Source organism: Pseudorca crassidens, chromosome 17, assembly GCF_039906515.1.
Source record: "Pseudorca crassidens isolate mPseCra1 chromosome 17, mPseCra1.hap1, whole genome shotgun sequence".
Lineage (NCBI taxonomy): Eukaryota > Metazoa > Chordata > Mammalia > Artiodactyla > Delphinidae > Pseudorca > Pseudorca crassidens.
Genome location: NC_090312.1, coordinates 34,642,909 through 34,665,588, shown reverse-complemented (window position 1 = coordinate 34,665,588; position 22,680 = coordinate 34,642,909). Strand labels below are relative to the sequence as shown.

General features: G+C 44.5%; 1 long non-coding RNA gene across 2 annotated transcripts; it reads left to right on the top strand.

Annotated features, from left to right (window-relative positions):
• Window positions 1-1,320: 1,320 nt before the first annotated feature.
• On the top strand, window positions 1,321-22,148 carry LOC137210001 (uncharacterized). 2 transcript variants are annotated; one of them, XR_010936225.1, is made up of 3 exons: window positions 1,321-3,241; window positions 15,644-15,751; window positions 18,730-22,148. It is a non-coding gene; the product is annotated as an uncharacterized lncRNA (long non-coding RNA). The 2 variants fall into 2 exon arrangements; XR_010936226.1 differs by lacking the exon at window positions 1,321-3,241 and adding an exon at window positions 11,531-13,900.
• Window positions 22,149-22,680: the final 532 nt, after the last annotated feature.

Here is a 22,680-nt window from a genome sequence, read left to right as displayed (position 1 = left end):
CTCAGGAGAAAGGTCTGGGCTGGAGAGAGAAACCGGGGGCCATCAAGTTTTTGGAATTAGACCAAGGGAAGGAAGTAAATGAGAATAACCTGAAAGCATATGGCGAAAGGGGAGAAATGGAAGGCCTGAGAGAGAACCGTGGGAGTGTCGACATTCAGCAGGTGAGCAGGAGGGAAGGGGAGCTGACAAAAAGGCTTGTCTTGATGAGGAATCAGAAGGAGGGAAACTGGAGTCAGAAGACCTGGGTTGGAGTCTCAGCTCTGTCTCGTTTACTGGCTGTGCAATCTCGGGCAACCTCTCTAAGCCTCAGTTTTCTTATTTGTAAAATGGGAACGCTACCGATAATGCCTACCTCAGGAGACTTTGGTGAGTTAAGGTTCGTCAAACTGTTTTTTAAGCTAGAAAGGCTGATAAGTGGTTCCATGTGAGCAGTTTTTTCCCCGTAGACTGAATCAGCCTGGGTCTCAAAACGAGGTAACTTCAAGAGGGACTCTGTGACTCTGGCCTCACTTGCTCAACAGGACTTGCAGCCCACGCAAATTCCTCCTGAGCACTTCTGGGATTCCCAGGCAGGGGGTACCACCAAGGAGTCTCTTTTGCTCTGAGCAAGGGGTCCCAAGCTCATCCTGAGGAAATGGATCCTTATGCACTGGCTACTCATGCCCTCCCACTTGACCCCGTCAGCCTGGCTACACCTGGGGGGGATAGGGGGTGCGCTGTGCTCCCGGGGCAGCTGACTGGCCAGCAGCTCCCCGAGCCTGTCCGGGGGCCAGGCGCTGGAGACCCTGACCTCTCCCGTGTGGAGGTCTGGACCCAGGTGCACCAGAGGGAGCCTAGTGATGCCGAGGGCTGGGAGCCTTAGCGGCAGAGGAAGGGTAGCTCCTGGAGCACCTCCCAGCGGAGGGGGCAAGGGTGCTGGGCGGGGCTGCTCTGCCTCCTGCTTCTCCAGCTGTTTCCGTTTCCTTTCTTGCTAGTGTCTGTACAATAAATCCCCACGGGTCAAGGCGACCTGAGAGTACTGATGTGTCTTGCAGCTAAAGGAGCCTAACTGTCACGGGAGAGCCTCAAGATCCGTCCTGAGGGAGTGGAATTTGCTCAGAATAAAGTGCATTGGCTGGTTGGCTACTCCACGAATGGAAAGGTGGTTAAGTCTATTGCTGCAGACTGTAAACAGAGCCATGGTGCCTCCACACAGCAGTCAACCCTGCAGCTGGAAACAGAGCAAGGAAGTTCTTTACGTACCGCCATGGACGGGTCCACAGGACATGTTCCCAAGGGAAAAGTGTGAGGTTCAGAACAGTATGTATAATCTATTGCTTATATAGCAAAGTGAAATCCATAAACTATCTTGGGAATATCACACATCATCTAATGACATTGGTTGTCTATGAGGAGGGGAGCTGGGTGACTGGTGGTAGTGGTGAGAGAAGGAATTCTCAGCGTAATAATTCTAGTAACTCTTCTAAATCTTTAACGCATGAAATTAAATCACCTACAATCATATCAGAAAAGAAATGTAAGAATATGGCCTATGAAGTCGAGCCGTCCTGGGTTTGAGTTTGGCTCCATAATTTATTGCTGTGTGATACCGAACAAATTATTCAACCTCTCTGAACTCGGTTTTCTCATCTGTAGAATAATAACAGTAATGCCTGCCAGACAGGACTGTAGTAACACTCCACCCTGCTGGGCACATAGTAGCCATTCAACTTTGGCTGGCTATTGGTGTCATTGCCAATTTCCTCACAGGGATTTTCCATTTTCCTCTTAGCCTGTCCCATGCTTCTTAAGCTACAAAACTTCAAAGCGGCACTTTTGTTTGCATTTTTGCTCTTTTGTTTTTCCGGTACTCTCTAGAATAAGGGCCATTGGAGACTGGCCCTGGTAAATTAGAATCAGCCTCAGCTGTACCCAGATCAACTCTTCTATGTGAAATGGGCTCATTGTCTTTGGACCCAGCTTATGCCTGACTCTCTTCCTTAAGAGTGAGTTCTTCTCCCACCCCTCCTTGGTCCCGCCTGCAAAGAGTCTCCCGACAGCCCACCTCAGGGATTCTTCAAGCACTAAATTCTAAATTCCCAATGAACATGGTCTACATTAAACTATTATAACATTAGTAATTATTATGGCCCCCCGCTTCCCATCATCTTCAACCACATTATCTTGTGCACTGCAGTCACTGAAGTGTGACCAGGAGTCCAGCACAGCAAAAAAATGGGTTTTTCAAAAAATGCTAGTATTTTGCTACTTCTTGATCCCTCAGTTTTAAGCAGTATCTACTGACCTTCCCTTAGAGAAGATGAGACTTTAACTCCATTCTTTTCTCTTCCCACAGCACACACGTGGACCCTGCCCATATAGTTACATCATAATTTTGTTTAGTTTGATAATCAGTGTTTATCGATTACATGGTGATATTGAAAACGGAGCCATGTAGTAAGTCTAGATTACTTTTTCTTATACAACTTTTCATTTTCCTTAGGAATAACTTTCTTCGTTTAGTTTTCTATGTACTTATCAGCAGTTTCACTTCAAACTGTCGTTCTTTAACTCTCTCCTCAAAATGTTTAGATTTTGCTATCAATTCTATCCTCTTGAAGAAATCTCTTCCAGAGCCTTCAGACCTTTGCCAGTTTAGATCTTTTCCAGTCCACCCTTCAGACCTGGTGGAGCACTGTCTCCTGGGAGGTCCCTTCCCTTCATCCTACGGATTCTCTTCATCTTTTTCTTGGGGCCTGAATTCAAACTCTTCATCTTTCCTGTTTTTGTTTTCTCCTTTTTGAGAAGAGTGTATGAAAGGTAAAATTTCGAGAGCTTGCAAGTGAAACTGCCTTTATTCTAACATTTAATCGATTGTTGGGAATTTTAAAAATCTAGACAAAAATAACTTCTTCAGAATTTTTTTCTTCCAATTTTGAGATGTAATTGACACACAGCACTGTATACGTTTAAGGTGTACAGCATAATGATTTGACTTACATACATCATGAAACGATTATCACAATAAGTTTAGTGAACATCCATCATCTCATATAGATACAACATTTAAGAAATAGAAAAAAACATTTTTCCTTGTGATGAGAACTCAGGATTTACTCTCTCAAAAACTTCTGGAGGGGCGGAGTCAAGATGGCGTACTAGGAGGACGCGGAATTCGCGTCTCCTCAAAACTAGGGCACCTACCAGGCACCGGGGGGGACCACGGACACCTAAGGGGACAGGAGGAACCCCCAGCGACCGGGTAGGATATGGGGCATGGGGGGAGTGAAGGGGGAGAAGTGGAGGCGGGACGGGACTGGCGCCCCTGAAGGGCGGCTGGGGGAGGGGAAGGGATCCCTCGCCCGAAGGGGGAAATTGGGGAACCACTGGGAGGACAGAGGATCAAAAGGGAGTGTGGCCAGGTTTCCCCTGCCCATTTGGGCCCCCAGGAACCTGCTGAGATCCCGGGCGTGATCCTCAGCCCACCGAGGAGGTCCAGCCGCGCGGGTCCTGAGGGAGTGGGAGGGAGGGGAGGGGGAGCAAAAGTAAAGGCTGGACCTCTGGGACCGGTACCCCTGAGGGGCGGCTGGGGGAGGGGAGGAGTTCCTGTACCCAGCGGGACCCACCCACGGTTAGGGGTCCAGTGGCGACGGGGGAGACCCTGGCGGAGACGGTGGGGGAGGAGTACGAAGAAACAGAAGGGAACGAGGCCAGTGCCTTCCCTGTCCACTTAGGCACGGGGAAGCCTGTTGGGCTCCTGGGCCTAATCCTCTGCCCTCGGAACCTCCCTCTTGCCGTGCAGAGCCCGAGCCCCGCCCCTAAACCCCACCCAGGGCCCCACCTCTACACTCGGAGACCCCCTCCAACGAGATGGGCCTAAACCCCACCCAAACACCCTCACTCAGGGCCCTACCTCGAAACTCGGGAACCCCACACTCCAGAGGCCCTCCTTTCCACGTGCTGCCTGCCCCCTTCTGCGCAGGTCCTAAGCAGAGGCCCCGCCCACGCTTGACCGTTGCCCGCCTAGGCCCCGCCCCACACTCAAACATCACTCCCCACCCGCCTAGGTCACACCCCCCAAACCACCCCCCCCCACCTGCCAAAGTTCCACACCCCCACCTAAACTCCACCCCCATAGCCAAGGCTTTTTTTTTTTTTTTTACCTCTTTTAGATTGGGATTCTGTTTAACCTCGTTGATTCATTGTTGTTGATTCTTTTATATTTTTATTTTTCCTAATAAATCTTTTATTTTTCTAATTTTTAAAAATTTTAATTAATTTATTATTTTATACAGCAGGTTCTTATTAGTTATACATTTTATACATATTAGTGTATATATGCCAATCCCAATCTCCCAATTCATCACACCCCACACCCCCCCCGCCACTTTCCCCCCCTTGGTTTCCATACGTTTGTTCTCTACATCTGTGTCTCAATTTCTGCCCTGCAAACCGGTTCATCTGTACCATTTTTCTAGGTTCCACATATATGCGTTAATATACAATATTTGTTTTGTTTTGTTTTGTTTTTGCGGTACGCGGGCCTCTCACTGTTGTGGCCTCTCCCGTTGTGGAGCACAGGCTCGGGACGTGCAGGCTCAGCAGCCATGGCTCACGGGCCTAGCCGCTCTGCGGCATGTGGGATCTTCCTGGACCGGGGCATGAACCCGTGTCTCCTGCAGTGGCAGGCGGACTCTCAACCACTGTGCCACGAGGGAAGCCCCATACGATATTTGTTTTTCTCTTTCTGACTAACTTCACTCTGTATGACAATCTCTAGATTCATCCACGTCGCTACAAATGACCCAATTTCGTTCCTTTTTATGGCTGAGTAATATTCCATTGTATATATGTACCACATCTTCTTTATCCATTCATCTGTTGATGGGCATTTAGGTTGCTTCCATGACCTGTGTATTGTAAATAGTGCTGCAATGAACATTGGGGTGCATGTGTCTTTTTGAATTATGGTTTTCTCTGGGTATATGCCCAGTAGTGGGATTGCTGGGTCATATGGTAATTCTACTTTTAGTGTTTTATTTTTATTTTATTTTATTTTTAGCAGTACACGGCCTCTCACTGTTGTGGCCTCTCCCGTTGCGGAGCACAGACTCCAGATGCGCAGGCTCAGCGGCCATGGCTCACGGGCCTAGCCGCTCCGCGGCATGTGGGATCTTCCCGGACTGGGGCACGAACCTGTGTCCCCTGCATTGGCAGGCGGCCTCTCAACCACTGTGCCATCAGGGAAGCCCCTACTTTTAGTTTTTTAAAGAATCTCCATCCTGTTCTCCATAGTGGCTGTATCAATTTACATTCCCACCAACAGTGCAAGAGGGTTCCCTTTTCTCCACACCCTCTCCAGCATTTGCTGTTTGTAGATTTTCTGATGATGCCCATTCTAACTGGTGTGAGGTGATACCTTATTGTAGTTTTGATTTTCATTTCTCTAATAATTGGTGATATTGAGCAGCTTTTCATGTGCTCCTTGGCTTTCTGTATGTTTTCTTTGGAGAAATCTCTATTTAGGTCTTCTGCCCATTTTTGGATTGAGTTGTTTGTTTTTTTTAATATTGACCTGCATGAGCTGTTTATATATTTTGGAGATTAATCCTTTGTCCAATGATTCATTTGCAAATATTTTCTCCCATTCTGAGGGTTGTCTTTTCATCTTGCTTGTAGTTTCCTTTGCTTTGTAAAAGCTTTTAAGTGTCACTAGGTCCCATTTGTTTATTTTTGTTTTTATTTCCATTACTCTAGGACGTGGATCAAAAAAGATCTTGCTGTGATTTATGTCAAAGAGTGTTCTTCCTGTGTTTCCACTAAGAGTTTTATAGTGTCCAGTCTCACATTTAGGTCTCTAATCCATTTTGAGTTTACTTTTGTGTATGGTGTTAGGGAGTGTTCTAATTTCATTCTTTTACATGTAGCTGTCCAGTTTTCCCAGCACCACTTACTGAAGAGACTGTCTTTTCTCCACTGTATATCCTTGCCTCCTTTGTCATAGATTAGTTGACCGTATGTGCGTGGGTTTATCTCTCGGCTTTCTATCCTGTTCCATTGATCTATATTTCTGTTTTTGTGCCAGTACCATATTGTCTTGATTACTGTAGATTTGTAGTGTAGTCTGAAGTCAGGGAGTCTGATTCCTCCAGCTCCATTTTTTGCCCTCAAGACTGCTTTGGCTATTTGGGGTCTTTTGTGTCTCCATACAAATTTTAAGATTTTTTGTTCTAGTTCTGATTGAATCTGTAGATTGCTTTGGGTAGTACAGTCATTTTCACAATATTGATTCTTCCAATCCAAGAACATGGCCACCATCACCCTGATACCAAAACCAGACAAAGATACTACAAAAAAAGAAAACTACAGGTCAATATTTCTGATGAACATAGATGCAAAAATCCTTAACAAAATACTAGCAAACAGAATCCAACAGCACATTTAAAGTATCATACACCATGATCAAGTGGGGTTTATCCCAGGAATGCAAGGATTCTTCAATATATGCAAATCAATCAATGTGATACACCATATTAAGAAAATGAAGGATAAAAACCATATGATAATCTCAATAGATGCAGAAAAAGCTTTTGACAAAATTCAACATCCATTTATGACAAAAACTCTCCAGAAAGTGGGCATAGAGGGAACCTACCTCAACATAATAAAGGCCATATATGACAAACCCAGAGCCAACATTGTTCTCAGTGGTGAAAAACTGAAACCATTTCCTCTAAGATCAGGAACAAGACAAGGTTGTCCACTCTTACCACTATTATTCAACATAATTTTGGAAGTTTTAGCCACAGCAATCAGAGAAGAAAAAGAAATAAAAGGAATCCAAATTGGAAAAGAAGATGTAAAGCTGTCACTGTTTGCAGATGACATGATACTATACATAGAGAATCCTAAAGATGCTACCAGAAAACTACTGGAGCTAATCAATGAATTTGGTAGAGTAGCAGGATACAAAATTAATGCACAGAAATCTCTTGCATTCCTGTACACTAATGATGAAAAATCTGAAGGAGAAATTAAGGAACACTCCCATTTACCATTGCAACAAAAATAAAAAAAATACCTAGGAATAAATCTACCTAAGGAGACAAAAGACCTGTAAGCAGAAAACTATAAGATGCTGATGAACAAAATTAAAGATGATACAAACAGATGGAGAGATATACCACGTTCTTGGACTGGAAGAATCAACATTGTGAAAATGACTCTACTACCCAAAGCAATCTACAGGTTCAATGCAATCCCTATCAAACTACCAATGGCATTTTTCACAGAACTAGAACAAAAAATTTCACAATTTGTATGGAAACACAGGGGACCCTGAATAGCCAAAGCAATCTTGAGAAAGAACAATGGAGCTGGAGGAATCAGGCTCCTGGACTTCAGACTATATTACAAAACTACAGTAAGTAATCAAGGCAGTATGGTACCAGCAGAAAAACAGAAATATAGATCAACTGAACAGGATAGAAGCCCAGGGATAAACCCACACACATACGGTCACCTTATCTTTGATAAAGGAGGCAACAGTATACAATGGAGGAAATACTGCCTCTTCAATAATTGGTACTGGGAAAACTGTACAGCTACATGTAAAAGAATGATATTAGAACACTCCCTAACACGATACACAAAAATAAACTCAAAATGGACTGAAGACCTAAATGTAGTGCCAGACACTATAAAACTCTTAGAGGAAAGCATAGGAAGAACACTCTGACATAAATCACAGCAAGATCCTTTTTGACCCACCTCCTAGAGAAATGGAAATAAAAACAAAAATAAACAAATGGGACCTAATGAAACTTAAAAGCTTTTGCACAGCAAAGGGAACCGTAAACAAGACGAAAAGACAACCCTCAGAATGGGAGAAAATATTTGCAAACAAAGCAACTAAGAAAGGATTAATCTCTAAAATATACAAGCAGCTCATGCAACTCTATATCAAAAAAACAAACAACCCAATCCAAAAATGGGCAGAAGACCTAAATAGACATTTCTCCAAAGAAGATACACAGATTGCCAACAAAGACAAGAAAAGATGCTCAACATCACTAATCATTAGAGAAATGCAAACAAACTACAATGAGGTATCACCTCACACCAGTCAGAATGGCCATCATCGAAAAATCCACAAACAGGGCTTCCCAGGTGGCGCAGTGGTTGAGAGTACATCTGCCAATGCAGGGGACGCGGGTTCGTGGCCCGGTCCGGGAAGATCCCACATGCCGCGGAGTGGCTGGGCCCGTGAGCCGTGGCCCCTGAGCCTGCGCGTCCGGAGCCTGTGTTCCGCAATGGGAGAGGCCACAACAGTGAGAGGCCCGCGTACTGCAAAAAAATAAATAAATCTACAAGCAATAAATGCTGGAGAGGGTGTGGAGAAAAGGGAAGCCTCTTGCACTGTTGGTGGGAATGTATATTGGTACAGCCACTATTGGAGAACAGTATGGAGGTTCCTTAAAAAACTAAAAATAGAACTACCATATGACCCAGCAATCCCACTACTGGGCATATACCCTGAGGAAACCATAATTCAAAAAGAGTCATGTACCACAATGTTCATTGCAGCACTATTTACAATAGCCAGGACATGGAAGCAACTGAAGCGTCCATCGACAGATGAATGGATAAAGAAGATGTGGCACATATATACAATGGAATATTACTCAGCCATAAAAAGAAACGAAACTGAGTTATTTGTAGTGAGGTGGATGGACCTAGAGTCGGTCATAAAGAGTGAATGAAGTAAGTTAGAAAGAGAAAAACGAATACCGTATGCTAACACATGTATATGGAATCTAAAAAACAAAAAGTGGTTCTGATGAACCTAGGGGCAGGACAGGAATAAAGACACAGATGTAGAGCATGAACTTGAGGATATGGGGAGGGGGAAGGGTAAGCTGGGACGAAGTGGGACTTATATATACTACCAAATGTAAAATAGCTAGTGGGAAGCAGCTGCATAGCCCAGGGAGATCAGCTCAGTGCTTTGTGACCACCTAGAGCGTGGGAAGGGGAGGGTGGGAGGGAGGCGCAAGAGGGAGGGGATATGGGGATATATGTATATGTATTGCTGATTCACTTCGTTATAAAGCAGAAACTAACACACCATTGTAAAGCAGTTATACTCCAATAAAGATGTTAAAGGAAAAAGGAAAGAAAAAAACTTTCGTATATCACATACAGCAGTATTAATTATGTTTGTCGTGTTGCACATCTGTAGTACTTCTTTATCTTATAATTGGAAGTTTGTACCTTAGGGGTTTTAGTTGTTGTTTGTTCTCTGAACTCCTATTTTATTTGCATTCTGGGGTTTTTTTTTTTTTGAGGTTGCAATATCCCTCTGATATCTGGAGGATATTAATAACTTGGGGGGGAGTTTTCTTCCTCTTGTATAGTCTCAGTTCTCTGCAAGTAGCTCTTTCATATTAAAGGTTCTCTTCAGATATTTTGTAATACTTGCTGTCTGCTTATACTTGACAGTGAGGACCAAATAGCTGATTTGAAGCTTTGTTCACATGAGTGGAGCTTACCAATTGTGAGCTTCATAGGAGGGCAGTCTGGCTAGGCTGTTTCCTTGGGTGACCCTGATGTAAGTATCTTTCCTCTGGACTGGTTCATTTCCCCAGAGAATCCTCCCTGTCTGTGTTCTGGAAGATGAGGAGGGGAAGATCCCTGAGGAGTCTTGGCACCAGTAATCTCACTGTCTCTCAGTCTTCCCGCTTGCAACCGCAGTCTAGGGACTCAGTGTTTCATCTTCCTAGAGAATAAACCCAGTCTTCTGCCAGGAGGGGAAAGAGCAGTTCAAAGACTGTTCAGGGTATGGTGGGGATCCTGCAGATGTACTTAACTTTTTAAACTGCTTTCAACCAATTCTCCTTGTTTTAATGCCAATTCCCAGCCCCCTTGCCTTACCTCCACGGTTAAAATTTCCTGGTGCCACCAATTACTGAGACTTTGAAGGTGTAAATTGTGCTGGTTTTACATTTCCTCACTGCTGACTTCAAATTCAGCTTTCTTCAGTCTGCTCGATCAGTTAAAACTAATCTAGTTGATTTCCAGCTCTCAAAATTTTGTGGTTTTGTCCTCTCCCCTTCTCACCATCCTTACAGGTTCATGTTAAATACAATTGCTTCATTGTTGTTTTTTGGGTTTCCAGGAGTAAAATGAGATGTCTGTGTTCTCTCTCTCATTAACCCTCTACTCTGGCTCTGACTCCACCCCTCCACTTGATGTCACTCGTACCAAGTTCACCAGGGACCTCTCCTTCTCAAATGTGGTGGGCTGTCTTTCACCCTCGACCTAGCCTCTCAGCAGCCTTAGTCAAAACTGAATACTTTCGGGCTTCCCTGGTGGTGCAGTGGTTGAGAGTCCGCCTGCTAATGCAGGGGACACAGGTTCGTGCCCCGGTGCGGGAAGATCCCACATGCTGCGGAGCGGCTGGGCCCGTGAGCCATGGCCACTGAGCCTGCGCGTCCGGAGCCTGTGCTCCGCAACGGGAGAGGCCTCAGCAGTGAGAGGCCCGCGTACCGCAAAAAACAAACAAACAAAAAACAACAAAAAACCCTGAATACTCTCTTACTTCCTGCACACGCAGACTGGAGTTAGCACACGGCACGACCCCAGGATACCCAGAGACTTCAACAGCGTGAACTGTGATGAACTTGGACCACTGCCACCCGGTTGGGAAGTCCAGAGTACAGTTTCCGGGAGAATATATCTTGTAGATCATGATAACCAAACAACTCAGTTTACAGAGCCACGGTTACACCGCATCATGAACCACCACTGCCAACTAAAGGAGCCCAGCCAGCTGCCGCCACTGCCCAGTGAGGGCTCCATGGAAGATGAGGCGCTTCCCGCCCAGAGAGATGAGAGAGATTTAGTCCAGAAACTGAAGGTCCTCAGACATGAACTTTCACTTCAGCAACCCCAAGCTGGTCATTGCCACATGGAGATATCCAGAGAAGAAATATTTGAGTATCACTTGCCGTGTGCTGCAGGTTCTCTTCTCTCGGCTTCTGGGACACCACACCTGTTTGGTTTCCCTCCCACTCTCTGCTCTCCTCTTCTCAACTTTCTTCTCAAGTTCCTTTTCCCCTACCCATCCTCTACAGAGTGGTTTCTTCAAGGTTTGATCCCAGGGCATCCTCTCTTCTCCCCTCTACACTCAGGGAATCTCTCACTTTTGTTCTTGGCTCCGACACCCACCTTCCTTTGACTTGCCATCTTCTCTATCCAGTTGCCTATTTATCTCCCAAGCATGTTTAAGTTCAAAGGAGCCAAAACGGAACTCTTTCACTGGGAGATTTTTGATTACTGATTCAATCTATTTACTAGTAATTGGTCTATTCAGATTTTCTATTTCTTCCTGACTCAGTCTTGGTAGGTTGTATAGTTCTAAGAATTTTTCCAATTCTTCTAGGTCATCCAGTTTGTTGATATATAGTTATTCATATGATCCTTTGTTTTTCTGTGATGTCAGTTGTCATGTCTCCTTTTATTTTTATTTATTTATTTTTAAATATTTATTTATTTGGCTGCTCGGGTCTTAGTTGCGGCATGCGGGATCTTTAGTTGCAGCATGTGGGATATTTTAGTTGCAGCATGTAGGATCTAGTTCCCCGACCAGGGATCGAACCCAGGTCCCCTGCATTGGGAGCATGGAGCCCTAACCACTGGACCACCAGGGAAGTCCCTAATGTCTCCTTTTACATTGATAATTTTGTTGATTTGCAAAGCAGAATTCCTGATATTTTTCTCTAAATTTATTCCTCATCAAGTCTTGTTACCAAGTTCAAGCTCATACTGCTCATTGCACGACAGGCCAATAAATTAAGAGATGAGCTGTTGGGGCAAGGAATAGCGACTTTATTTGGAAAGCCAGCAGACCAAGAAGATGGTAGACTAATATCCCAAACAACCATCTTCCCCGAGTTAGAATTCAGGCTTCTTTCACACTAAAAGGGGAGGGAGTAAAGTCCTGGTTCCAGCCAAACTCCGGAGGGGATGTATTAATTTCTTCCTTCATGCAGCCATTCCTGGTAGGACTGGCCAGAGTGTTTCCTGTGAGCTAAACAAAGGTATTTTAGCTTAATGCTCATTATCTGGGAGGCAGGGTTCCTAGAGATGGGCTATTAAGTATAATTTAAGTTCATAGGCAACATCCCTTTAGCGATTAACTTGTAATAGAATACAAAGTTTCTTTCCTGTTATAGTCTCCCACATCTACCCAAATATGCAAGCAGAAATCAGAGTCGTTCTTGTTTTCTCCCTCTTCCTTACCCCAACATCCAAAGCATCAGCCAGCTTTCTTGACTCTTCCTCCGTAATGTGTCTCAAATTGATCCATTTTCTCCATCCTCATTGCTACCACGTTAGTCTATAAGCGACTGTCATCTCTTGCCTTGACTCTTGCAAAAATGTCCAAACTGGTCTCCCTACTTTTTCTCTTGGCTCTCTAAAATCTGTCCTCCACACAGGTGATCTTTTAAAAACCAAAGGTTATTCTCTCTTCTGATAAAAATACTTTGCATTGCTCTTAAAACAAAATCCAAACTTCTTACCATGGTCTACAGCAGACACCATGGTTTTTCTACTGGGCACCTGTTATTTCTCTGGGTGCATATACTTCTTCTGGGTACCAAGTCTCCTGCCAGGACATTGGAGCCCTAGAGGTGCCAAAGCACATATCTCTCTTATTTTTGTGTATGTTTCATCTGGTTGGTTGAGTGCAAGGGAGGGAACTCTATGCCCTAACAGCAAACATCTTTTGAGTGAAACTGTTGTCTAGTTTTGCTTACATCCTCCTCCTTTCTATAGGATTTGGACACAAGTTCACAGAGGAGGGGAGTTTGGGAGACCAGGGGCATGAGGAGGGCAAGAGGTGACTTTTAATAACAGGACTGGGACGCACTAGGAACCATCCCTCTTTCTGATAGCAAAGACCTTGCTCTTTGAGCTAGCTTGCTTTCCCCAAATCATCCTCCCAAGAGGCTTCTCAGCCTCTCAAGCAAATAGAGCCACCCAAGCCTATGTCTAGATAGATTTAGATATATTTGAACAATTTAGCTTTACACTGTTCCCCACCACAATCACCTGCTTTTCAAAAACTCTGTAATCACTCCAGGCCCTGCCTTTCCCCCCTAAAATATCTGCATACATGCTCGAGGGACCAAAAGAAATACACTGTTCTTTCTGTATGGGGCTTCTTAGTAAATGCACCTAAAAAAATCCTGAAGTTCTATTCTTATTTGAGATGCTTTGTTAAGAGTGAAAACACCTGCTCTCTGGCCTGTGTGATAGCAGCAATTCTCTGAGATTCGGAAGTGAGTTGCTTGCTGGTTAGCTGAGAACCTGAAATTCACATCAATTCATTCAGCCTTATGAAAGAATCTAACAGGAGGTAAAATCAATTAATGCAGATAATTCAAACATTCTACCAGCCCACACGTAATGTTTTGCTAGCTCATTTCTCCCCAGCGCTGCCAGGATCACACCCTATGCAACACAGATAATAAACAAAATCAAATCATCGCTCTCATATTTGTGGCTTGTTCCTGGATTTGGCCTCATGGTTGTTTATGAGGGAGTTCTAAACTGTGGAAGGAGTATTTTTCACCCTATTTCCAGTAACTGTTCTATTTTTCTCAATCCTAGATAGGATTACTCACAGCATAGACGCTGCTTGGAACTGGTAAATTTCTCCCACGGCCTTTTTAATCTTCATTTTTCTCCTGTGAACAGTAGGAGAACACACATAGCTTTCCCGCAGTGGGGTTGCCCTTGGAGAAGACCTTGCAGGCTCTCCACCCTGGAGCCATGACATACGCAGCTACTTAGATGTTTGCAGGTCGCCAGCCCAGGTGAACAGCTCTCAAGTGGGAGATCAGCATTGTGATCAGTGAGTGCATGGACTTTGGTCATAAAGACCTGGGTTTAACTCTTGGCTTTGGTGTTATGGTTGACATTGGATAAGACACTTAGCCCCCCTAGGTCTCAGTGTTCTCATCATGACAATGGGGCTTTTAATGGCACCTACCTCTTAACGTTGCTGTGAAGAGTAAATGAGCTAATCCATGTTCAAAGTGCTTATTATACAGAGACTGGGACATATAAGTTCTCTGTAAGTGTTGGCTATCATTAGTCACAGGAGCTGTTCCCCCAAGTATACCCGTTCCAGCCTGGAAGCCGTCCGTGTGCAGCCAAGGGCCATCTGATCCACCGTCTATCAGAAAGGTGTTCTTGCGGGGATGGACACCAGCCAGTAGGCCCGGTCAGTTTCCATGGTCACCTCTGGGTGCAAAAGGCAGCTGCCTCTGGGCAGAAACTTGTACCTGTCTATGAGCTCTCTGCCTGTCTGGCCAGAAGTGGAGACACCAAGAAAGGGAGAGGGGCCTCTGTACTTTCGGAGTCCCATTGGGGGTTAACTTAGCTTGTCCCCACTCTTTGTCTTGCTCTGAGGATGCCAGGGCTTTAAGGACACTGTGAGAGAGCAGGTCCAGGCAGCCCAGCAATGTCAAAAACTGGACAGAAAGAAGACCCGGCTGTCCCAGTCAGTCAAGGAACAACAGTGACAAGAATAAAACATTTTTAAGGATTAAAATCATAGCTGCCATCTCTTGAAGACTTGCTGTGTTAGGACTTGTGTTCAGAACTTTCCAAGCACCGTGCCCTCTTTCCAACAACACTGTAAGGCCGGTACCATGCTTATTTCCATGTCATAAATGAGACCAAGGCACAGAAACATGCTTGTGGTCTCACAGTTAGTAAGTGTCAGAGCCAAAATTTGAACACAGGTTTGTTTGAAGGGGAAAATGCACAGAACATTCTAAATCCTTGGTTTACCTACCCCCCAGCACAGGCAGAGTCGGGTGAACCTCCCTAATGGACAGTGCACCGGGAGCTTCAAGCATCTGGACAAATTCCGCCTTCAAAATGCCCCATGGGCTCTCTCGGCTTCTTTTCATCAGCTCCTGAGCTGCCAGCTCTCTGCCGAGGCAGTGCTTTCACTGGATTATTACAAATGAAAGACCTGATTGTCTGTCCTGCTCTTTTTTTTCCTTCCCCTATTTACTATAATCAGGAAGTCATGTTTTTCATTTAGGGTAAGGCAATTACTTTTCTGCTGACTGAAGACTAGCAGAAAGCAAACTGAGCCTCCTTTCTACATTAATTTTATGGGGACAGGATTGAGAGATGGCCTGACTTTCCAGGGTCTCACCCCCTCTCTTCTAGGTCTATTCCTTATCTGATGAAGGCATCAACCACAACAGCCACCACCGAAATGGCATTGACAGTGTAAATGACTGTGGTCCTTTTCCCCTCACCTGGGAAATGATGAATAAAAGTTGCCATCTGCTGCCCTGAGCTCTGCTGGGGTGTGATCTAACTTTATACTTAGGTCTAGTTAACGGTCTGCCTCGCCTGAAGGAGAAGTGTAATAAATATGAAAATCAATTTGTATTTTTTCACTTGCCTGGGACTCATTTTTATTTGCTCTGCCTGCAGAGGCAAGCAACTCTTTGCAAAGGGAAATGAACAAGACACACCGCCTCTCTTTAGTGATCAGAAGTCCAGGTTAACTGTGATATGATTAAGCAAACAGCAAACAAAAATGGTCTGAAAGTGCTTTCTTTTCTTTCAGAGAAAGAATCTCAATTATCTAGCCTACTCTGTGCTACGTGAACATTTCTGAGAACCTTCAAGAGCCCCAAGAAACAAGTTGCCTCCATTTTCCAGGCCACGGTCAGAGGTGAGGAGAACTTTCTGTTCCACATCTTTGAGCTTTGCCTCAGAAACGCAAGCCCCGGAAGTGCAGAGGATGATATTATTAATTCAGCCAGTACAATGTTAGAAGACATAGATCATGATGACTCTAAAGGCTCTTAAGAATATGTAATGCTATGTGGATATTTTATCAAGACCTTCTCTGGGTTTTCAGAATTCTCTTTGGAAGTAGTACTGTGTGAGTATGCCTTTCTGGATCTATTCTCACCTCTAATTCAGTACCCCTCTTTTCCAACTATCACAATCTACAATTTGAAGTTGTTCTGACAATTAAAAAACTCACCCGTCCACCTCATCATCACCAGATTTTCCTCTCCAGGCCATTTCCAGTAGACTGTGGCTCATACTCCTTTGTGAGAGAACAAATTGGTTATTCCTTACATCTTACTAATGAGCAGTGCTACACAGGAAGGAAGCATAATGAAATCAGAAACTCGGAAATACCCGCAACTGCTTTGTCCCGGGTTTTTATTCGGGGTATGATAAAGTGCCACGGGACATTGATTCAGGCACTGAGACAGATTTTGAAGTTATTGAAAGAACTTGCTGAATTTCTTTAGAATTAACCCAACGGAGCAGACCTCTCTTCTCACGAGAATTATTTGGTTTAAAGATTAGTGGAGGGAGAATTTAGTGTTTCATTTCACATTTAAATTTCATTTCCTATATAAATGTTTTGTGGTATCATATTTAATTACTTTTATTTTCCAAAATTCCCTTTTTCACATTTTCTAACCTCCTCAACCAAGTCAAAAACCCATTTCCCCTTTTGCCATTTTAATAATGATATTTCAGTTTCCCTTTCTTGTTTCCACCGTGGTTGTCACGTTTACCCCATCTGTCTGCATCACCTGAAGTCCAGGTGCATCGTACATTTCCCCCAGGGCATGGAGTCATTCTTCAAAGGCGAGAGATGCATGAATGGGCCCACGTCAACTGGCACTGGCTGACTTTTTTTACCCAGATGCAGAGAATGGTATCAGATTTTGTCGTTTGGGGCGCTAACCTCAAGCTCTTCCTTCACGACAAAAATTACAGTTTGTAGAATAATGAGGACCTGTCAGCTAGCCAAGACTGGGGACTGGGAGGGGTGCTCAGTGGAAGCTGCTTTAATATCCGCCAGAGGGAGGGTAGGGGCTACAGTTCTGGTTTGCTCTGCTGAATCTGGAGCAGTGGAGTCCTTGCTGAGGGCTGGCATTCTGGCCTAAAGAGACTTACCTGGGGTCTGCCCTGGAGGCCAGAACTATTGCTGCTATTGCTCTTCCTCTGTATTACTTTTTTTCACTTGGAAAATTGAAACTTATAAGGCAGTGAATCTATCTTTACTCATTTTCAGATGACTGATCCTGATGGCAGGTTTGGGGTCCTGTGGAGCTTCTGTTCTGAACCCTGACCGCCTCACCCAAGGTCTCCTTTCCCTGGCTCACCAAAGTTTGGGCAGAGCCAAGCCCAGTGCTCCAGTTTCCATAGAAATGAGTCAGTGGTGGTGCCCACCACAAGGGGTGTTAAAGTCTCAGATATGTTATTTTGAGAATCCCATCACGTAACAAATACTACTCAGCAATAGTTTTTTTTTTTTTTTAAGGTGTGTAAGTTTTATTTTGTACTGTCTCCTCCTTAAAAAAAAAAAAAAAAAAAAAAAAAAAAAAGCCTGTACGCCATACAATGTTTTTTGCCACATACTCAGGTATTTTTAAAATTTTAATATATTGACCATTATCTATCTGGCATATCGTGGCTAATACTTATTTTTAAAAAAACTTTCTGTATCACCTGGCATTAGTGAGTATTTCATAAAAGTATGTAGTCCAATATTATTTGTTTGTTAATCCAATCTGAAAAGCCTTCTCTTTAAATGAAGGACTTAAATACATTATTAATTATTATTATATATTTTTCCCATCTTCCTACTATAATCTAAGTCTACATTTATATTTTTAATATTAGCTTGTATCCCTGTTTTATTTTTTTTTAACATCTTTATTGGAGTATAATTGCTTTACAATGGTGTGTTAGTTTCTGCTTTATAACAAAGTGAATCAGTTATACATATACATATATCCCCATATCTCTTCCCTCTTGCGTCTCCCTCCCTCCCACCCTCCCTATCCCACCCTTCTAACTGGTCACAAAGCACCGAGCTGATCTCCCTGTGCTATGCGACAGCTTCCCACTAGCCATCTATTTTACATTTGGTAGTGTATATATGTCCACGCCACTCTCTCACTTCGTCCCAGCTTCCCCTTCCCCGTCCCTGTGTCCTCAAGTCCATTCTCTAGTAGGTCTGCGTCTTTATTCCTGTCCTGCCCCTAGGTTCTTCATGACAATTATTTTAGATTCCATATATATGTGTTAGCGTACGGTATTTGTTTTTCTCTTTCTGACTTACTTCACTCTGTATGACAGACTCTAGGTCCATCTACCTCACTACAAATAACTCAGTTTCGTTTCTTTTTATGGCTGAGTAATATTCCATTGTATATATGTGCCACATCTTCTTTATCCATTCATCTGTCAATGGACACTTAGGTTGCTTCCAAGTCCTGGCTATTGTAAATAGAGCTGCAATGAACATTATGGTACATGACTCTTTTTGAATTATGGTTTTCTCAAGGTATATGCCCAGTAGTGGGATTGCTGGGTCGTATGGTAGTTCTATTTTTAGTTTTTTAAGGAACCTCCATACTGTTCTCCATAGTGGCTGTATCAATTTACATTCTCACCAACAGTGTATGAGGGTTCCCTTTTCTCCACACCCTCTCCAGCATTTATTGTTTGTAGATTTTTTGATGATGGCCATTCTGACAGATGTGAGATACTGCATTCAGCCATAGTTTTGAAAGGCATAATCGACTTCATTGCTCTGGATGACTTTGGCTAAGGCTTTCCAAAGTTGCAACCATCCCCACTTTAAAATAATTCATTCTTTTGTTTGTTTTTCAGCTTGATGGAAAAAGATGCCTAATCCATGCCAGTCGAGTTCTAGATTCTGAACAGACGGTTTAACACAATTTATTACACTTTATATATTACATTTAATTTATTACACTTATTCTGAAAGTTTTGGGAGAAAATTCAGTACCAGCTAGAGAGTCGTAATTAAAGGAGCACAGAGCCAAGCAGAGGCTCCAAGCCCCTATTGAAACTTCAGCTCTACCAGAGACAGCACCTTCTTCTGTGACTCTGGGTGATTCCACAAACCTCTCTGAGCTATGATTTCCTAGTTGGTAAAATCGAAGGACTGGATCAGCTGATCTCTAGGTTTTTCTGGGTTCAAAATTTCTCTGAATTTATGGCACTACATAATAGCCAGAAGAGATTCCATGAAAAAAATAGACTGTTCCTCTGCGATAATGATTTGGTAGGGATGGTGGTAAGAAATTTTGTTTTCAGGAAGGTTGATAGTAGTAACATCATAAAGGGAAGGAAGGAAAAGAAAAAAAGGCTACCATTTACCAAACTTTTGCTGTGTGCTAAGCGAATTCACAGACATTATCTCATGTGAAAACACATAATTTCGGAGATTTCCTCTGTAAGGGAGAGAGATGCCATTGTTTCTCCTTTCCCCCAAAGTGCAGTGATAGGTAACAATGATGAGTGCTTTCTATGTGCCAGGCACTCTTCCAAGCCTTTACACCTACTCACACAATTCATTATCCCCATTTACAGATGAGAAAACTGAGGCATAGGTGATAGTAACTTGTCCAAGGCTATCCAGTTGGTAAGTGGCAGCGTCAAGCTCCACACTCAGACAGTTGGGCTCTAGAATCTATATTCTTAACCACATCCCCATACTGCCTCTTGTCATTCATTCATTAAGCAAATATTTGATGAGCATTGACTACATGAAGGCATTGAATTAATCTTTCTTAAGGATTCCAAGCTAAATGAGACAATATCCTTGTCCTTGAGAAACTTAAAATATACATGGTAGATGTTCAGAAATGTGTGTGCAATCAGTGACGACACTTAATCCGAGAACTTTACAACTATCCCCTGTTTTCTGGAAGTGTTTGCAATTCCATTCACATCAGTGGACAGTACCTGGCAAGAGGGAGCCCTGCTCCAGGCCCCTGTTCTAGAGGCCCTACTCTGGTTTTCTCTAGGGGCCAGGAATCCAGGGGCCATGGGCTGCATCCACCTGGAGTCTGGGCCTCAGCTCCTTCTAACCTCCCTTCTGGGTATCCGGGACCTTGCAATTCCCTGCCCCAAAGGCCCTGACCCTACTTCCAGAGCCTGCATTGGAAGCAAGCCCTTTGAGGGCACATTGCATCCCCCAGCCACAGACTCCTCAGCCAGCGGGGTGGCCAAAGGCAGCGACTTGTAGGAGGAGAGCGTAGATGGAACGTGGACTTGTGGGTTTACAGCGACGTGTGTCCACAAGGACTCTTGCAGAGCAGGACTGACTTGGGGGCAGGGAGAGGAGTCACAGACTGGGTCACCTTGGCCTGCTCTGCCATGTTCAGCGCAGAACTTCAAAGACTCCGAAAATTCTACTTTAGAACCTGGCCTTTCAGGTCGTTATGAAGATAACTTGTCGAGATAAGAGGATACAACATATTTTTCCTAAGTGTGCTAACTTGGTTTATAAACCTTTAAAAAGTAGGTATGTGGTATGAGGGTTTCCATTTATACTTTTACTCGGGCCCCTTAGCCTGTCCACAGGTTTTGAATGGGCAGTTGTCTGATCTCAGCACTTTTTAGGGGTCCTTCTACATGGGGTTTCAAAGTCCTGCTGCTGCTGTGTCTACCGTCAACCCCCTCTTCTCCCAACCGGCTACCTAAGGGCCCTACAGTAGAAGCTTCTTGGCCGCCGTGGAGCCTCACCTCATCCTCCTCCCCCATCAGCTCCCTCCCACACAGTGGGTTCCACGTGCCACTATTTCAGTCACTTCCTGGTCCCTCTGTCCTTGCACATTACCTCTTCCCAGGCTTGGCTGAACCCTCACTCATCTGGAACTTGGCCCCGGGTAGCTGAACTCTGCTGAGGAATCTCCACAATCAGCAGCCTCAACTGGGCTGAGGACTGACCCCCAAAACTTACAGCTCAGTCTTCCAGTCTCTGTAATAATGATGAAATCCTTCTCTATTTTTCTCAGTCTCTGAAATCCTCCTCCACCCACTCTCAGTGGCTAACCTTGCTTCTTACTTCACAGAGAAGATAAACCCCATCCCTTTGGAGAACGCTCAACATCCTAGTTCCAAATTTGAAATCCTCCCAGCCCTCCTCCTGCACTCCTGTTACAATAGTGCAGATAGGGGTGCCCTCCTCCCATGGGGGCAATCCCATCGCACTTCTGTGGCTCTCCCCCTCCTACCCCCAGGTTTCAGTATCCTCACCTCCTCCTCTAGCCCTAAACACGCTCTAGTTTCTTCAATTAAAAAAAGAATTCTAATGCGGACTTTCCCTCCAGCTGCTACATTGCTGTCTCGTCCCTCGCCACTCCTTTACTCTTGAACCCACTTCAATTTGGCCTCCACTGCCAACATTCCACTGAACTTGGCCTCCCTGATGTTAGATCCCACGGTCCGCTTCTCGGTCTCCGTGTGATGCAATCTGCCTTTTGTAGATGCACAGTCAGAACTCTCTCCTCTCTCAAGATCGTTGACGTGCCACGCTCCTCTACGATTTCCCCTCTATGGCCTTTGCTGGCTCTTTCCCTCCACTCACCCTCCAAATGTTGAACATCCTCCGTGCTCACTACCAGACTTCTCTTCCCATGCTACCTCCCTAGGATCTCACTGACTCCTATGGTCCCAGCCTGGACCTCTCTTCTGGACTCCAGCTTTGTATTTATCTAACTGCCAACTTGACATCTTCCTACACATGTCACCTGGGCAGCTCAAAGTCAACGAGATCACAATTTCACTGCACCTGCTCCCTAATCTGACTCTGATGATCCCCATTCCTGCCTCTTTTCACACTCACCACTCCAGCTTAGCCTCCTCCCAGAGCCTCAGAAAGCTGGGTTGGCAGAGTACCTTCCTGAGGTGTTAATCCACATGGGCACTGAAACATTGCTGGAATCGATCAGAAACATGATGCCGGTTCACGCAGTTTTCCATTCCTGTCTCCGGTCACTGGCAAAATGTCAATTGGCCCTATTCCCAATTGGTACCTATGTTAGATACCTTATTTAGAAGCTGAATATGTGACAAGAAAAAATGATTGTTATTTATGATCCTCCACTGCCTGGTAATGGAGGATCTTTCAAAGCTGAGTGTGGACAACATCTTCGTCCTTCAAGTCTTTGATACGCCTGAAGAAAGCGTTAAGCTGTGGTTGAAATATCAAACGAGGAGTCAGATGCTGGGACAGAGGTAAGTTGCTTCTCATAAGAAAGGGAGCAAGACGGGGGACAGGAGAGATTGAGCTGCAAGGGGTTGGGGGCGGGAGGCAGGGGCTGGGGAGGTTGAACACTAGAAAACAAGAACAGGGAAGGCCAAGCTATTTGGGGCGAGAGACATTTCTTCAGGTAGATTTCATATGCTGATGCCTCCTAAATTAATTTTCTAGCTGAGACCTCTTTCCTGAGTTCTAGACTTAGAGCCATGTGATAAGGAGAACTAGCGCTTATAAAGCCACTTGTACTATTCTGGCAACTGAGCTAAGTGCTTTACCTATGTGAACTCATGTCTCAGAGGCATTGCAAATTCAACCAAAACAGTATTCCTCATCTACCTGCCATTTCCAGACCTCTCCATGCAGATAACAATACTAGTTTGCCTCTAGGATTCCTCTTCTCAGTAACTGGCAATCCTATCCACCCAACTCCTCGCATCCTCCCACATCATCGTCTCTCCCTGCGAGCCTCCTAATGCTCTCCCAGGACCCAGTCTGGCCTCTCTGCCGCCCGTTCTCCACCCACCTCCAGAGTGGCAGTTCACTAAAGC